The sequence below is a fragment of the Bos taurus genome, chromosome 4 (assembly GCF_002263795.3).
Source record: "Bos taurus isolate L1 Dominette 01449 registration number 42190680 breed Hereford chromosome 4, ARS-UCD2.0, whole genome shotgun sequence".
Classification (NCBI taxonomy): domain Eukaryota; kingdom Metazoa; phylum Chordata; class Mammalia; order Artiodactyla; family Bovidae; genus Bos; species Bos taurus.
In genome coordinates this window covers 80,546,940-80,561,100 of record NC_037331.1, presented here as the reverse complement: position 1 = coordinate 80,561,100, position 14,161 = coordinate 80,546,940, and the positions used below count along the sequence as shown (strand labels likewise).

The 14,161-nt window shown below is 38.3% G+C and overlaps 1 protein-coding gene across 14 annotated transcripts in view; it reads left to right on the top strand.

Moving 5' to 3' along the window:
- SUGCT (succinyl-CoA:glutarate-CoA transferase) overlaps positions 1 to 14,161 on the top strand; it is an 875,539-nt gene that overhangs the window by 367,869 nt on the left and 493,509 nt on the right.

The following is a 14,161-nucleotide window of genomic DNA, read 5'->3' as shown; positions in this document are numbered from 1 at the left end:
TAAAAGGGAGAATGATGGGACACTGAAAGAGGAACTCCCCAGGTCAGCAGGTGCCCAATATGCTACTGGAGATCAGTGGAGAAATAACTTCAGAAAGAATGAAGGGATGGAGCCAAAGCAAAAACAATACCCAGTTGTGGATGTGACTGGTGATAGAAGCAAGGTCCGATGCTGAAAGAGGAATATCGCATAGGAACCTGGAATGTTAGGTGCATGAATCAAGGCAAATTGGAAGTGGTCAAACAGGAGATGGCAAGAGTGCATGTCAACATTCTAGGAATCGGCGAACTAAAATGGACTGGAATGGGTGAATTTAACTCAGATGACCATTATATCTACTACTGCAGGCAGGAATCCCTTAGAAGAAATGGAGTAGCCATGATGGTCAACAGAAGAGTTTGAAATGCAGTACTTGGATGCAGTCTCAAAAATGACAGAATGATCTCTGTTCGTTTCCAAGGCAAATCATTCAATATCACAGGAATCCACATCTATGCCCCAACCAGTAACACTGAAGAAGCTGAAGTTGAACAGTTCTATGAAGACCTAAAAGACCTTTCAGAACTAACACACAAAAAAGATGTTCTTTTCATTATAGGGGACTGGAATGCAAAAGTAGGAAGTCAAGAAACACCTGGAGTAACAGGCAAATTTGGCCTTCGAATATGGAATGAAGCAGGGCAAAAGGCTAATAGGGTTTTGCCAAGAGAACACACTAGTCATAGCAAACACCCTCTTCCAACAACACAAGAGAAGACTCTACACATGGACATGACCAGCTGGTCAACACCGAAATCAGACTGATTATATTCTTTGCAGCCAAAGATGGAGAAGCTCTATACAGTCAACAAAAACAAGATCAGGAGCTGACTGTGGCTCAGATCATGAGCTGCTTATTGCCAAATTCAGACTTAAATTGAAGAAAGTAGGGAAAACCACTAGACCATTCAGGTATGACCTAAATCAAATCCCTTATGATTATACAGTGAAAGTGAGAAATAGATTTAAGGGACTAGATCTGATAGATAGAGTGCCTGATGACTATGGATGGAGGTTTGTGACATTGTACAGGAGACAGGGATCAAGACCATCCCCATGGAAAAGATGTGTAAAAAAGCAAAATGGCTGTCTGGGGAGGCCTTACAAATAGCTGTGAAAAGAAGAGAAGCGAAAAGCAAAGGAGAAAAGGAAAGATATAAGCATCTGAATGCAGAGTTCCAAAGAACTGCAAGAAGAGATAAGAAAGCCTTCCTCAAAAATCATGCAAAGAAATAGAAGAAAACAACAGAATGGGAAAGACTAGAGACCTTTTCAAGAAAATTAGAGATACCAAGGGAACATTTCATGCAAAGATGGGCTCGATAAAGGACAGAAATGGTATGGACCTAACAGAAGCAGGAGATATTAAGAAGAGGTGGCAAGAATACACAGAAGAACTGTACAAAAAAGACTTTCATGAACAAGATAATCATGATGGTGTGATCACTCACCTAAAGCCAGACATCCTGGAATGTGAAGTCAAGTGAGCCCTAGAAAGCATCACTATGAACAAAGCTAGTGGAAGTGATGGAATTCCAGTTGAGCTATTTCAAATCCTGAAAGATGATGCTGTGAAAGTGCTGCACTCAATATGTCAGCAAATTTGGAAATTCAGCAGCGGCCACAGGACTGGAAAAGGTCAGTTTTCATTCCAATCCCAAAGAAAGGCAATGCCAAAGAATGTTCAAACTACTGCACAATTGCACTCATCTCACACGCTAGTAAAGCAATGCTCAAAATTCTCCAAGCCAGGCTTCAGCAATACGTGAACTGTGAACTTCCAGATGTTCAAGCTGGTTTTAGAAAAGGCAGAGGAACCTGAGATCAAATTGCCAACATCCGCTGGATCATCGAGAAAGCAAGAGAGATCCAGAAAAATATCTATTTCTGCTTTATTGACTATGCCAAAGCCTTTGACTGTGTGGATCACAATAAACTGTGGAAAATCCTTCAAGAGATGGGAATACCAGACCACCTGACCTGCCTCTTGAGAAACTTGTATGCAGGTCAGGAAGCAAGAGTTAAAACTGGACATGGAACAACAGACTGGTTCCAAATAGGAAAAGGAGTATGTCAAGGCTGTATATTGTCACCCTGCTTATTTAACTTACATGCAGAGTACATCATGAGAAATGCTGGGCTGGAAGAAGCACAAGCTGGAATCAAGATTGCCAGGAGAAATATCAATAACCTCAGATATGCAGATGACACCACCCTTATGGCAGACAGTGAAGAGGAACTGAAAAGCCTCTTGATGAAAGTGAAAGTGGAGAGTGAAAAAGTTGGCTTAAAGCTCAACTTTCAGAAAACGAAGATCATGGCATCTGGTCCCATCACTTCATGGGAAATAGATGGGGAAACAGTGGAAACAGTGGCAGACTTTTTTTTTCTGGTCTCCAAAATCACTGCAGATGGTGACTGCAGCCATGAAATTAAAAGACACTTACTCCTTGGAAGGAAAGTTATCACCAACCTAGATAGCATATTCAAAAGCAGAGACATTATTTTGCCAACAAAGGTCCATCTAGTCAAGGATATGGTTTTTCCTGTGGTCATGTATGGATGTGAGAGTTGGACTGTGAAGAAGGCTGAGGGCCAACGAATTGATGCTTTTGAACTGTGGTGTTGGAGAAGACTCTTGAGAGTCCCTTGGACTGCAAGGAGATCCAACCAGTCCATTCTGAAGGAGATCAGCCCTGGGATTTCTTTGGAAGGAATGATGCTAAAGCTGAAACTCCCGTACTTTGGGCACCTCATGCAAAGAGTTGACTCACTGGAAAAGACTCCGATGCTTGGAGGGATTAGGGGCAAGAGGAGTAGGGGACGACAGAGGATGAGATGGCTGGATGGCATCACTGACTCAATTGACGTGAGTCTCAGTGAACTCCGGGAGTTGGTGATGGACAGGGAAGCCTGGCGTGCTGCGATTCATGGGGTCACAAAGAGTCAGACTCGACTGAGCAACTGATCTGATCTGTGGTGGTCCATATAGGACTTTATGCTTCAAAATCCATGCAACTCTATACTGTAAAGAGTATGTGTGTCCCCAAAAAATCAACCAGCATGTCAAGAAAACCCAAGGTGCAATCTAGAGTATGACAAATGAATGACATAACTACCCTGAAAGAGACAGGGAGGAAAGGAGCTGAGCTAAGCAACTTTGGGAAACAGTGTTTTGACTTGCTACTGTAAAGATAGAGACAAAAATTACAACATGCCTACAAATGTACGCTATGTAACTGATAGATTTATTTTTCAAATGGGCATGGGTTAGAAATTCTGCAACTACTTTACATGTATATTAGGGTTGAAAACGTATGTGAATATATCGTAGATAATGAAAGCCATCTTTTTATTTTCTATGTTGTAAAAGAATTTATCACTAATCATAGAAAGAATAATAGAATGAACCATGTGATGCTAGATTGAAAATACCACTATTAACCCTTGTGTTCTCAATATAAACAGAGACACACAAGTACATATATATATATGTATGTATGTTTGTGTGTGTGTGTGTATATATATATATATATATACATGACTTGGTTCATATGTATACACATGATGTCCAAGAAGCAGTGAATCCCCAGTAGTCATGAACATATTTTGCCTCCAGGTCTTGCTTTTTAAATATCATTGTCCATTAAAAAGTATCAGAGCTTATTGGAGTAGTAGTTGATTCCAAGGTTGAGTAGAAAAATCCAAGATAAACTTGGACATTTGGTGATGCCAGAAAATAAGGAAATACTAAACAATAAAAGAAAAAAAAGTATGGGGACATTGAAAAGATGTAGGAACTAAGCTGAAAGAATTCCCAGTGGCCAAATTTAGAACAAATTAAAAAACAAATGATTCAAATGACAATAAAAAAAAAACCGTCAGAATTATTTGAATTACAACTAAAATAATAAAATAAATATCTTTTTTTTCATATTGGCATAATAGGTGATAAAATAAATAAATGGAAGTTAAAGGACAAGTCTTCTTTACAGATGTATTTTTGTTAATAAATGTAGAAAGAATGAAGGAAATAGAAAGAACCATTAGAACATCACTGTAAGATTGCTGTAAGAAAAATGCACCAGTGAGTATTTAAGTTAGTGGGTAAATGTTATGGAAAAGCATAATATGTGCAATATATCACCATTCTCCCCCCCAAAAATATTTGCTAATGTGTGTGTGTTCATTTTTAGCTTCCCCAAGGCTCAGATGGTAAAGCATCTGCCTGCAATGTGGGAGATCTGGGTTCATTTGCTTCAGTCATGTCCTATTGTTTGTGACCACATGGACTGTGGCCCACCAGACCCCTCTGTCCATGGGATTCTCCAGGCAAGAAATACTGGAATGGATTGCCATTTCCTTCTGCAAGGGATCTTCCCAACCCAGGGATTGAACCTATGTCTCCTGTGGCTCCTGCATTGGCAGGTGGATTCTTTACCTCTTGTTCCACCTGGGAAACAACTACAATAGAAGGAGTAATAACCTTAAAGCAGAGAAAACTCAAAGACATACTTCAACTCTGTAGTCTGAGCAACATCAGATCACTAATAATAAAGAATAAGTAGTAGTGATTAATAGTAAGTCAGTCATTTGGAATTGGATTCTAGCATAGGAAAGGACATTGGTGGAAAAGCTAGTGAAATCTGAATAAAGTCTATAGTTCATTTCATTTTGTTATTTAGTCACTAAGCTGTGTCTGACTCTTTTATGACCCCATGGGTTGTAGCCTATCAGACTCCTCTGTCCATGGAATTTCCCAGGCTAGAATATTGGAGTGGGTTGTCATTTCCTTCTCCAGGGGATCTTAATATTATTTTCTTAGGTTTGATAGTTGTACCATGGGTGTGTAAAGTGTTGGTATTAGAAGAGCTAATTATTTCAGAGTAGATAATTTAAATAAACAAAAAAATGAATAAAATAAATACTTAAAATAAAATAAATAATTTAAGCAAAAAAATAAATAGAATAAACAAAGACAAAAATAAAATGACACTGTGTAGGAGATGTCATAAGATGCATATGTACAGCAGATACAAAAAAATTCTTTGAGCTGAAAGTAAGAAAATGTTGCAAAAATCCTGACAGCATATGTCTGAATTAAGTCTCTGAAATAAATTGTTAGAAAAGCAGAATTTATAATAAAAAGTGTTGTAATGGGGTGATAATCATAAATGATAAGACAAGCTATTGGTAAGTTTCATTAGCTTATAATAACAAACAAAGTTTATTTTTGCTTAATAATACAAATGAATTTTCCTTCAGTAGGGGAGCCTTCCATTGCCAAGACAAAGGCAGTGTGAATTTGATGAAACTCTAGTGCAGAACTATGATGATTTGCAAAGATGTCCAACAAAGTTCAACTTTGTTGAAAAACTCATTCAACTGCTCATTCATTCCACGTGCTAAATAAATGACAGAGTTACCGATAGTATGTGAATATGATGCTTTAGAATTAGACTAATTTTTTGAAAAACCTTTTGATTTTAAAGTTTGGAAATAAACAATAGACATAAAGAATAATTAAAAGGAGGTACTGTGGAAGTTTTTATTGTGGTAGAAGAAACAGAAAAGTCCTAATAAAGATTGTCACTCAATTCCTATTTAGAGGATACTAATAGCAAGTTTCCTAGATGTGTGGAATAAAGACAATTCTAAAAAGACCCACAATATTCTTACAACACTAAAATGCCTATTATTGTCAGTATATAGTGTTGAATATAATTAGAAGGACTAGAAATGAGACAGGTTGAAGAAATTCTGGTGTCAATTAAAGTTAAACTTTTTAGGAGCTTTCATGGTTTGAAAGAAATTTGGGTGAGAAAATCTGGGTTTCTGTCCTACAATCTTGAGTAGCTTTAACCCTGTAAACCTCAGCTTTGTTATACGTGTGTGAAATGACAATAATATTGATCTCCCAAGCTTATCATGAGATCAAGTGAAATAATGGTTAGGAAAAGAATTTGATAAAATATAGACCATTATATTTTTAAGAAAAGGCTACAAAATTTAAGCAACTAGCACTCTTTCAAGTCATTTGGTCAGTAGGGAGGAGAACAGAACAAATTCTTGGTCTGGACAAACCAGATTCGAGATGAGGGACTTGCCACCCTGTCTGTGCTCTCACTTCTGTGGTACTTCTTGTGTGTGAACAAAAGCAGCCCAGGTAAAACAAATTGAATCAAGGGTCTTGTTTTGCCCTTAGAAGTTGGCAGTTCACTCCTGTGCCACTGCAGAGTCACTGAAGGAGGTGTTACTGCTACAATTCAGGTGGCAGGAGAAAGGATGGAAAAGTATAAAATTGAACAACAAGGGGGAAAGGACAGGGGTGGGATGAATTAGGAGATTGAGATTGACATATATACACTATGGGTACTATGTACAAAACATAACTAACGAGAATCTACTGTGTAGCACAGGGACCTCTACTCAGTGCTCTGTGGTGACCTAAATGGGAAAGAAATCCACAACACAGGAGATATATGTATACATATGGCTGATTCACTTTGCTCTACAACAGAAACTAGCACAACATTATAAAGCAATTATATTACAATAAAAATTAATTAAAATTTTAAAAAAAGTATAAAAGGGACACATTTGCTTATAGTTATCCTTCAGATTGGCAGGTATAATTGCCACTATTTTGGTTTTATAGCAAGATTTCAACCCAGAGGTAGTAAACAATTTTGTTGCAAAAGTAGCTGAAGGATTTTTTTTTTCTGATTTCTCAATTTTAATTTTAATTGTAACATACACATAACACGAAATCTAACACCTTAACCATTTTTAAGTGTACAGTTCAGTGGTGTTAAGTCATCATGTCCTGAAGAATACTAGTGAAAATTAGTACTAGATTATGAAAAATAAAAGTAAAACTGGGAGTGGTCAAAATAGAAGCAGTGCTGTCTTTTCACTTGTCTACAATTAAATGGGAGGGGATCCACATGAATTTATTGTTACAGAGTCTTTAAGTTCTAAAGTATTGCATTATTAACTGAGCAATTAAACAATTTAATTTCAAGGACTTCCTTCCCTTGTTTTCACCCTCCTTTCCTCCCTTTCGCCCTCCCTCCCTTTCTCCTTTCTCTTTCCTTACTAATCAAGCACATGGCTTTTGGAATCGGAGCCATTTCGGTTGTCTCTGTCACTAGTTACGTCATCTTGAACAAGTCACTCTTCTCTAAACCTTGGTTTCCTCCTTTGTAAAATGGTGACTATAATATTGGCAATTGAAAGGTTGTTGTGATGATTAAATGAGATAACGTAAATATTGCTGAGTCCAGTATTTGGTACATACTTTGTCCACCTGATGCAAAGAGCTGACTCATTTGAAAAGACCCTGATGCTGGGAAAGATTGAGGGCGGTAGGAGAAGGGGACGACAGAGGATGAGATGGTTGGCTGGCATCACCAACTCAATGGACATGGGTTTGGGTGGACTCCGCGAGTTGGTGATGGACAGGTAGGCCTGGCATGCTGCAGTTCATGGGGTTGCAAAGAGTCGGACATGATTGAGTGACTGAAGGCCCAATAAATGTAAGTTCTTATTAAAGTTTCCACTATTGTCATTCCTTCCCATGTGGCTCAGATGGTAAAGAATCCTCCTGAAATGTGGGAGACCTGGTTCAATCCCTGGGTTGGGAAGATCCCCGGAGAAGGGAAAGGCTACCTAGTCCAGTATTCTGGCCTAGAGAACGCCATGAGACTGTATATACATGGGGTTGCAAAGAATTGGGCATGACTGAGTGACTTTCACTTTCACTATTGTCATTACTAGTCCTCCCTAGTGCTCAGTGGTGTCCAACTCTTTGTGACCCCGTGGACTGTAGCCCGCCAGGCTCCTTTGTCCATAGAATTTCCCAGGCAAAAATACTGGAGCAGGTTGTCATTTGCTGCTCCAGGGGATCTTCCCGACCCAGGGATCAAACTTGCATCTCTCGTGTCTCCTGAACTGGCAGACACATTCTTTACCACTAGTGCCAGCTGGGAGTTTGTTGAGGGCCTCCTGTGTACTACTCACTGTTGCTGAGTGAGTTCACATATCTTTTAATAATCCATGCAGTTCTATAAGTAGATATCACTATAAATTACTATAATATCTAATAATCTACATTATCAGAATATTTTCTTCTTTCTCTCCAACTGTAAGCTCTGCTAGTTTGGTGGTCTTGTTTCCTAAGGAAAGAATACCTCTACCAGGTGATGCATAATAATTCATTGACTGGAAGATGAGATTGCCGCTTGACTATATGGGGATTCTCTGAATGCCACTGAAACAACAGGCTTCACTGAACCAAGGCTGTTACTGCTGGCTGGTAATTGACCCTGATTACCAAGGGAAAATAGGGTTAATATTACACAACAGGCTCCCCTGGTGGCTCAATGGTAAAGAATCCATCTGCCAATGCAGGAGACCTAGGAGACACTGGTTTGATCCTTGACTCTGGAAGATCCCTGGAAGAAAGAAATGTCAACCCCCTCCATTATTCTTGCCTGGGAGATCTCATGGACAGAGGAGCCTGGAGGGCTACAGTCCAGAGGGTCACAAAAGAGTCAGACACGACTTAGTGACTAAATAATAACTACGTAATGGGGGCAGGAAAACCATGTCTGAAACTCGGGGCATGCTTTTGCGAGTCTCTTAGTAGTCCCAGGTCCAATAGATAGTGACAGAAGGAAGTTAGATCCATTAGTGACAGGCTTGTGACCAGTCACATAAAGACTGTAGCAGCTATATATATTTTTCCTCTTGTTCATGTTTGTATGAATATACATATATATTTGTATATGTTAACTTTCTTATATCTCCTCTTTCTTAATTTACAGCTTTTGAGAGATTATTTTCCGTTTACTGCTAGGTAACAGAAAATTCAATGGGACTGACTAAATTTGGGAAATAATGCAGCACAGGGATGCATACCATGACTTTGGAGATTTTTGTCTCTACTGTTTGGTGAGACGATGTCTTTATTTGCACTAAGAATAGTTGCAGCTTGTTAAGTGGAAATACTGAGTTGTGTTGTTGTTATTTTTTATGGAAGGGTACACATGGATGGGAGCTGCCAAACAGGTAGACAAGTTACTAAGTTGTTTCTCAGCTGAATATCCTCCCTTCTATATTATACTTGGTGAGGCTGGGTTTGGGATGCTAAACCATATTTCTACTTTGCCACCTGACTTCTTGTTTCAATCTGAGAGGAGACATGAGAGGGAGTCAGCAAGGTAGGAAGTGGAGGGAAAGTGTTTCTCTTTCATGTTTTTCTCTGCTTTCTTCCCATGGACTCCAATTCATTTCTGGCTTCCATGATCATCACCCCAACAGCACTCCTTTCACTGTGACAATGGCAGTTCTTCTTATGTGGCAGCAGCGGAATCAAGCTTGCAGTTTTCCCAACATTTGAAGAATTAACTTCAAAATTAATTGTCTAGTCTCAGGTAAATCAGCTGTATTTCACCAACACTTCTCAGAAATCTGAGTTTTAGCTTCAGGGCCCCTTCCTCTAGGGTTCTAAGTTTGATAATTCTAACTGTCTCTAACTATTGCTTCCCCTGCTCCTAGGAGTGGTAACTGCTTCCTATAGTTGCTACCTTTGAAACACCTTTGAGTTCCCTTTTTATCTCCTCAGTTACCCAGCTAACAACTTCATTGGAGAATTGTTGTAATTAGATTGTCCCTGAAAAGAGAAATGGTATGGTTTCTGTCCCCCAATTCCACCCTGATTGATACTAAAAGTTTTCTAAAAACAATTTAACTTGGAAAAAACTTTGTATATATATTAAATGTACCATGAAGCAAAACATCTCATAAATATTTGACATTTTCCATCAAGGGGATATCTAGACTAGCTGTCCTATTCTCTCTTAGTTTTGGTTGATTACTTAGGCCAACATATAGGCATTGTGGGTTTTCCTGGTAGCTCAGCCAGTAAAGAATCTGCCTGCAATGCAGGAGACCAGGGTTCGATCCCTGGGTCAGGAAGAGCCCTTGGCGAAGGGAATGGTTACCCACGCCAGTATTCTTGCTGTAGAATTCCATGGACAGAGGAGCCTGGCGGACGACAGTCCATGGGGTCACTTAGAGTCAGACAAGACTGAGAAACTAACACTTTCACTTTTACTATAGGCAATGTAGGAATAACCTCCAAATTACAAGCCAACGTTCTTCTTATTTGCATATTTACAAGTCATTTTCTGTCTCTGCTGCCTAGGGGTTCACACTACTATTGTAAGGTTCTACAATGCCAGCAATTCTCTTCCTTCATAGTAAATCCCCATGTTGTTTATTTATTAAATCCCAGTAAGAAACTTCAACTGACACAAACATTTCAGTTAATTTCTAAAAAATTCAGGATTCAAAATCTTTTACATAAACCATTTTATGCATAAATACTCAATAATGTGTCATAATTAATGTCTGCCAAACTGTTAAGTGACGCTGACAATGAAATATTGAAGTAAATGTCCCTTTTATCCTTCTTTTAATAATAAGTCATTTATAACATTATCTATAGAATTCAGAAAGACATGAAGAATGTTCTAATAGCAATGACTGAGATACTGAGAACAAAGTTGCGATTTTTATTTCTTTCAGTCAATAATATCAAACCTCCAAAATCAATTTTATTTAACACACAGACATCTGGAACATCTACAGATTTCTAACATGAGACTATCAGCAGATATAATGAAATTTAACATAATTTAAAGGAAGCAGAAAATCTTACACCTTGACATTTAATGTCTATCTTAAGAATTATAATTTGTGTCTATTTCCTCCACTGGAAGAACTGTGATTTCAAAGACAAAAAGATATCTTAGATTTTTTTTTTAGCCTAATACAGTGTCTGATTGTATTAGTTTTCTATTATTGCTAAAACAAATTTTCACATAATGGGTTAAAATAATACAAATATATTTTCTTATAATCCTGGAGGTGTGAAGTCTGAAATAGGTCTTACTGGGCTAAAATCAGTTGGGGGCTCTAGAGGAGAATTCATTTCCTTCCTTTTTCCAGTTTCTATAACTGCCCATACTTCTCATGACTTCCTTATATCTTTAAAGCCAGAAATGGTCAGTTGGGTTTCCTCATACTATATCACTTTGATTCTTGCCTCCCTTTTTCCTCTTATAAGGACCCTTGTGATCATACCCAGATTATCCAGGTTAATCTCCTTGACCTTATCTCACTTGGAAAGTCCTTTGCTGTGTGAAATAACACATTCACAGGTTCTGGGGATTAGGATGCGGACATCTTTGAGGGTTTATTATTCTGCCTGCTGTGCTGGTCTATTTGAAGTCTCTTAGTCGTGCCCAACTCTTGGCGACCCCATGGATAGTAGCCTGCACCAAGCTCCTCCGTCCATGGGATTTTCAAGGCAAGAGTACTGGAGTGGGTTGCCATAGTACAGAACAAATATTATTGACTCAGTGGACACAGTACGTTGTATTTTGGACCTAAAAGTAGGGACAAAAATTTTCCATGTAAATATTTATTATGCAGTGGCTAAGGGTCTTGTGCAGTTGTAGGCAATGCTGTGGTCAGCAATTCTTATTTTTAGAGAATGGCTTTTAATTGTTGTATAATCATTAATTAATTATTACTTATATATTATGATAATGTTTTATTAATTATTTAAATATCTATTATTTTCAAAGATTGCACATTGGGATATGGGAATGCAGATTTATTTAGATGGTATTTGTCTGACTTGAAATATTGACTGATAACACATAGTAAGACAATGAACATGTTCATATTTATCTTGACTTACTTGGGTATTTCTTGAATAAATTCTTTGAAGCATTATTTCTGGCTGAGTTGATAAGCTTGATTTAAATTTTAGTAGAACCACCAAAATGTTTCTCAAAAGGCTGTGCTTATTTACACACCAATCAAAACTGAATTGTGGTACTTGTTTTCCCTTAGCATCACCAGTACTAGATATTATCAGCCTTTGCAGCTTTCACTAATCTGCTCGGCAAAAAGAGGTGGCATTTGCATTTTATAAACACTGGCACTAACACTTTCATTTTCTAGAGTGAAAATAAGAAGGAGAATTATTTAATGTGTGTTTGTTTTAACTGCTAAAATCTTTGCCTATTTTTTGATTGGATTTTAATTTTAATGCTTGTATATTATGGATTTGAGGGCCTCCCTGATAGCTCAGCTGGTAAAGAATCCACCTGCAATGAGGAGACCCCAGTTGGATTCCTGGGTCAGGAAGATCCCCTGGAGAAGGGATAGGCTACCCATTCCAGTGTTCTTGGTCTTCTCTGCTGGTAACGAATCTGCCTACAATGCGGGAGACCTGGGTTTGATCCCAGGGTGGGAAGATCCCCTGGAGAAGGGAACAGCTACCCACTCCAGTTTTCTGGCCTAGAGAATTCCATGGACCATATAGTCCATGGGATCACAAAGAGTCAGACATGACTGAACGACTTACTGAACAACTTTGATTTCACTTCACTTCATTATGGATTTTAACCCATTTTCTATTTATAAACAGTAAAATTTTCCACTAGTGTTGCTTGCCTTATAACTTTATTTATACTTTTTTTTGTTGATTGGCAAACAGAACATTTTGGTTTTTAATGTACTCATATAAGTCAGTTTTTTCTTGTCTTTGTTTAAGAAGATCTTTCGTCTCAAAGTTATTAAAATAGTCATATTTGTTTTTTCTTTGACATTTTTATAGCTTCATCTCTAGCTCTTTATTACATTAAGAATTTTTGTCTACTTTGTGAGATCAAAATATAACTTAGTTTTTTTGTTTTGTTTTTCATTCAAGTGAAAAACCAAATATCCCAGTGCCATTTATAGTTGTAGTCTTCCTTTTCTTGCTGGTTTGAAATATTACCCTTATTATGACAAATTTCACATAGACATAGATATTTTTCTGGGTTTTTAATTCTGTTTACTGTTCAGTATATACATATCTGGATTAGTTTCTTGCTGGCTTTTAATTACCATACTTGCATAGTATTTAGGTCAATTTTTCTTTTTAAAAAATGTTCTTTCTTGTCTCGATCTATTTTATGTAGAATTTAGAATGACATGAGAGACTTTCTTTAATTTATAGATTAATTTGGGGACAAATTTACACTTTTACAATATTAAATCTTCCCATCCAGCAGCATGGTGCAGCATGGCGTTTCTCTCAGATTTAAGCCTTATTATATTCCTTAGGAATATAATAGGAAAAGGAGTACGTCAAGGCTGTATATTGTCATCTTGCTTATTTAACTTATATGCAGAGTACATCATGAGAAATGCTGGGCTGGAAGAAACACCAGCTGGAATCAAGATTTCTGGGAGAAATATCAATAACCTCAGATATGCAGATGACACCAGCCCTATGGCAGAAAGTGAAGAGGAACTAAAGAGCCTCTTGATGAAAGTGAAAGAGGAGAGTGAGAAAGTTGGCTTCAAGCTCAACATTCAGAAAACTAAGATCATGGCATCTGGTCCCATCACTTCATGGGAAATAGATGGGGAAACAGTGGAAACAGTGTCAGACTTAATTTTTTGGGGCTCCAAAATCACTGCAGATGGTGACTGCAGCCATGAAATTAAAAGACGCTTACTCCTTGGAAGAAAAGTTATGACCACCCTAGATAGCATGTTTAAAAGCAGAGACATTACTTTGCCAACAAAGGTCCGTCTGGTCAAGGCTATGGTTTTTCCAGTGGTCATCTATGGATGTGAGAGTTGGACTGTGAAGAAGGCTGAGCACCAAAGAATTGATGCTTTTGAACTGTGGTGTTGGAGAAGACTCTTGAGAGTCCCTTGGACTGCAAGGAAATCCAACCAGTCCATTCTGAAGGAGATCAGCCCTGGGATTTCTTTGGAGGGAATGATGCTAAAGCTAAAACTCCCGTACTTTGGCCACCTGATGTGAAGAGTTGACTCATTGGAAAAGACTCTGATGCTGGGAGGGACTGGGGGCAGGAGGAGAAGGGGACGACAGAGGATGAGATGGCTGGATGGCATCACTGACTCGATGGACGTGAGTTTGGGTAAACTCCGGGATTGGTGATGGACAGGGAGGCCTGGCATGCTGCGATTCATGGGGTCGCAAAGAGTCGGACACGACTGAGCGACTGAACTGAACTGAACTGAT